Consider the following 5,077-nt stretch of genomic DNA (forward strand, 5'->3'; position numbering starts at 1 on the left):
TTGACAGTTACAATGCCAAAGATGGGCGAAGGTGTCCTCGAGAAGCGACGGGGAAATCACACCTTCAGGTATGGACGTTTTCACGGCTCCCAATCGGCGAACCGCAGATTTCCACTCAAAAGCCACGTTACACACACACACCCAAATTAACGTCTGGATGCGGTGAGAATGGTTGAAGCAAAGTGAAAAACCTTGAGCGATGCGCAAAGCGCGCGCATCAAAATGGCCGACGGCCCGTTCTCGAGGCGTAACGGCACTACGATGATTCTCCTCGGAATCAACCGCAAAACCTGACACGCACATTGATCTGTCACAGCGATAACAACTCTGTTGCAGGAATCCCTTTCCTGGGAAACCCAAAGTTCACTCGTGACCCTCGATCACCAATCGTTCGCTCCAGACCTCGAAGCAGCTAGGCTTCTTGTCCGACTCACTCGCTCCGCCGCCTTTTTCTCCTCTTCCTCTTCGTCCTCGTCCGGTTCCGGTTTCAGTCACGGTGTACCTCCGAGCCCCAAGAGGAGTCATGGCAGAAAGATGTGTTATTCTGTGTCAAAGATCAATGGTTAAATTTTGAAGTTATTTTGTGAAGATCTTTACAAACATGATCATCAATGATGAAAGGGCCAAAGCAGTTTCACCTTTTGATTTTGTCACATTAAATTAATATGTTGATTGTGATTTTTAATTTTTAAAAATCTTTCCATGAGTTTATTACCAGCTCACTGGTAATTCCCTGTATGTCGGAAAAGGCGACTAACAGGGTTGGCGGCAGGAAAGGCATCCGGCCATAAAACATTGCTTCAAAAAATGGGACCAGGGTGCCCAAAAAAGGCCAACCGCTGCTCTGCGGAGAAAAATGGCCTCTGAAGGTGGTCTCTCTCTCTCTCTCTCTTTCCATGAGTTTATTATATTTTCTTAACTTGAGCTACAATTTGTGTCCCCAACAGTGAAGTTGCTTGATGTCCACAATTTTAAAGGACATGTTTTCCTGTGTTTGGAATACGTGAGTGGAGGTAAGTTTTCTAACTTTTCTGAAACTCTACCAATGTTTGTGTCCATCGAGTCAAGTGACACTTGAGCAGCTATGACGAACAGCCAGGTTTTAGATCTTTGTTCACTGTGTCAAAGGTTCACACCTTTCAGAAAATATGGCAACCATTCTTGACATTTGATTTACGCATCACAAATAGAGCAATTTCATATTTGTACTGAGAGAAGTACAAACTGAAAGTAAAATCCTGGAGTGCATGGAAATTTACAAGTGTTAACACATCTACATACTGTGCAGAAATCGGGTGTTTTTAACGTTACTTGTTTGTCATGTACGGAGATCTTTCATAAAAATAGCACAATGAAAATTTAAGTTCGAATATAAAAGTGATTAGTGTATTTCCCCCCTCTTTCTCGCATTTACATCCGGCTATCATGTGAACACAACTCACTTACTGTGATTCACATCTTTCATTTTGCCCTCGTTTCAGGTGCTTGCAGAAACAATTGAGGTTTTTTTATGCCTCCGCCGACGAAGTCACTGGAGGCATTATTTTTTTGGGGGTTGTTTATCCGGCTGTCCGTCCATGCGTCCATGATAGCTTTTTCTTACCACGATAACTCAAGAACTGCTGAAGAGATCGAAGTCTTCCGGACTAACTTCCTCTCTCGTCGTCGTCAACGTGTGGCCCTGAATGGGTTTCTCTCATCTCCTCTTCCCGTTCAGGCTGGAGTTCCCCAAGGCAGTGTCCTGGGCCCTGTGCTTTTTCTGGTCTTCATCAATGATCTCTCTGACGCTCTTGAAAATCCTCTCTATCTCTTTGCTGACGACTCTACTCTCTGTCGCTCCATTCCTCATCCCTCAGATCGGCAGTCTGCAGCCTCCTCACTCTCTGCAGACCTGGACAAAATCACAGACTGGGCAAACAAGTGGAACATGTCTTTCAATCCTGACAAATCTCACACTCTTACGATTTCTCTCCGAAAAGACCGACTGGACAACCCTCCCATCCACTTTCTGAATTGAATAATCCTCTCCAAGAAGTTATTTTACTCAAGCTTTTGGGTCTCACTATCTGCCATGATCTTTCCTGGGAAAACCACATTTCAAATCTGGCCTCCAATGCCAGTCGCCGACTGGGCATCCTCCGTCGTGCGAAGTCCTTCCTTGGCACACCTGAGCCCCTCACCACATACAAGGCTTTCATCCGCAGCTCATTGGAATACTGCTCTCCCCTCTGGGCTGGTGCTCCTGCCTCACACCTAGCTCGTCTTCACGCTGTTGAAACCAAAGCGTTCAGAATCATTGGAATCTCCCGCGATGAAGCTAACTCCAAGGGCCTTTCACTCACTCACCGCAGGCAGGTTGGTGGTCTTTCCGTCTTCTCCCGACTCCTCTCTGGCCTTGCCCCCCCCAGCTCTCTCTGGGCTCTGTCCCCCAAATATTCCTACAGGTCGCACAAGATCTGCCTGCAACCCTCTTATGGTTAAACTGCCAAAATCAAGACTTTCTGCTCACCTTCACTCCTTCATTCCTCTTTTCTCCCGCCTCTGGAACAAACTCCCTCACTCTCTTCAATCCCACTCCACCCTCCAGGTCTTTAAAACAGCTGTTCACCACCATCTCTTATCTTCCCCCATCCAAAACCTTGATCTTTTCTACCCCCGCTAATTTCATCCCAAATCCTACACTTTTTTGAAATACCAACTTCTGTCCTGGAAGTCCTTGGTCTCCTTGTGTTTTATACCTCTCCCCCCCCCCCCCCCCCCTTCCCACGCCTCCTCCCCCCAGGCCCTCTCCCTCCCGCGCTTCTCCCTGCTCTCAGGTGTTGTGTTTGTGTGCTTCCCCTCCTCTCCCCATCTTGTCTTCTGCTCCCTCTTTTTGTATGTTTTGTTTGTCTGGTTGATTTGTTTGTGAAATAAATGTTAGCTCTTTCACGAGCCTCGATTCAGTATACAAAAAAAAAGAAAAAAAGTCTAATCTCAGGAACAACTATAATTCAAAAAATGATGTAGGGATTCTTTCACATGATCATTTCTTGTCATCATCCCTACCTTGTTTACACACTTTTTAGAGTAACATCCCTACATACTACATCTCACATACACAAACACACAAACCCACACTCATATACACAGGCACACATATATACACACATGTACATTCACATGCACACATATGCACTCACATTCACACATATATATATATACACTCACAGTCACATATATATATATTGTAACGGATTTGAGAATCCTGTAATTTTTGTAAATATCACCCTCTGTAAATAGTAATTCTTGTAAATACCTTCGTTTTGTGTGAAAGATCAAAGGTCGTCCTCTTAGTTAGTCCATCGCATGCACGTAGAAAATCATAAGCCCTTCTAAATAGTTATCTCTTTATTCCATGTCAGTATAAGGCTCTGTTTCCCATTAGTTGACTCTGCATTGCACCAGATGGAATAAGATAGTTCCCTTTTCAAGTTTCCCCCAAATCATCTCTTCAAAGTGCTAGTAACATTGGGCGGTTTTCTGCGGCGTTCGCCACCGTTGCATTGGGCGGTTTTCTGCGGCGTTCGCCACCGTTGCATTGGGCTGTTTTCTTCACTCCAATCTCCATTACGCATGTGGTCAACTCAGGGGAGAAGGGCGTGGCCGGCCCATCGTCTTCAGGAGGTGGAGCCAGGAAGCCCTTGCGCCCAACCAGGACTCGGTGGGCACGGCTTGGTAAGGTGTGGCCATGGCTTGGTAGGGCGTGGCTATATAACCCGTGGGGCGGAAGCCCCCACCAGCAGATGACCGAGAGAGCCAGAGGCGTGTCTAGGCAAGAACCAGCCCTGCCGCATGCAACGAAGGAGATACGTGTGCCGCCGCCGCCTTGCTCGCTTCCAGCCCGGAGAGGACCTGCTTGCTGTGCGCCCTGCCAAACCTTCCAGCCTTGTGGTCCCACCTTCCTCTCCCTCCAGCCAATCCAATTTGCAATTCCGTATTCGTGTGAGTTCGTTCGTTCTGTCTGTATTGTCCTGGGTATAAGTTAAGCCTGTATAGATAAGCTAGAAATTGCTCTGTGTCCTTCTGCTCCCTCCATTTTCTGAATATTACTTTGATTGCTTTTCTTCCTTTAGTCTTGTGTAAATAATAATAAATCCTGTTATTTCCTACCTTCGTCTTCTTCATGCTCGTCCGATCGTCTTTGTGATTTCCCCATTGAGTACCGGTGGCACGATTTGGCCAACGCTCAGAATCGGGTTTAGTCTTTGGTAATGGCTCGAACGTCGTGTTGCTAAAACCGTTCGGCAATTATAACATCTAAAACCGGGGTTCGAGCGGTACTTGCCTCCCTGTTCTGCGGAGGTACGGATAAAGGTATTCGGGATAAACCCTGGACCCATAACCCTGATCCGTTCCATCCTGCGGGAGAGCGTTACAAGTACCAGGAGTGGAGACGGTCAGCTTAACAAGACAAGGGGCTAACCACCTCTTGCTAAGGGGAAGAGCCGTACTCCGTATCCATAACAATATATATATATATATATACACACACACACACACACACACACACACACACACACACACACACACACACACACAGATAAACACACAGATAAACACACACATACACTCATGCATAAACACACAAATGTACCCATAAACACACACACACATGCATGCACACACAAACACACACACACACACACACACACTCATGCATGCATGTACACATCAACACACACACACACACACACACACACACATAAGCTTCACCCTCCACATCCCTTGTCCTTACCCACAGCGAGATTTCGCGCCTGCCACCCTCGCCCCCGGTGACGCATCCCGTCTGTTGCCCTCATCCACAGCATCGTTTCGTGCCCATTGCCCTACTCTATGGCGACGCTTCACATCCGTCACCCTACTCCACGGCGACACTTTGCGCCTGTCGCCCGCCTCTATGGCGACACATTACACCCGTCGCCCTCCCACACAGAGCAACTTTGGGCCAGTTAACCCTTTGCACCCATCACCCAATCCATGGCAACACTTCTAGCCCATTGCTCTTGCCCATGACGACCCTTTGCACCCATCGCCCACA

The sequence above is a fragment of the Myxine glutinosa genome, chromosome 7 (genome assembly GCF_964187855.1).
Source record: "Myxine glutinosa chromosome 7, kmMyxGlut1.1, whole genome shotgun sequence".
In the NCBI taxonomy this organism is placed as follows: Eukaryota; Metazoa; Chordata; class Myxini; order Myxiniformes; family Myxinidae; genus Myxine; species Myxine glutinosa.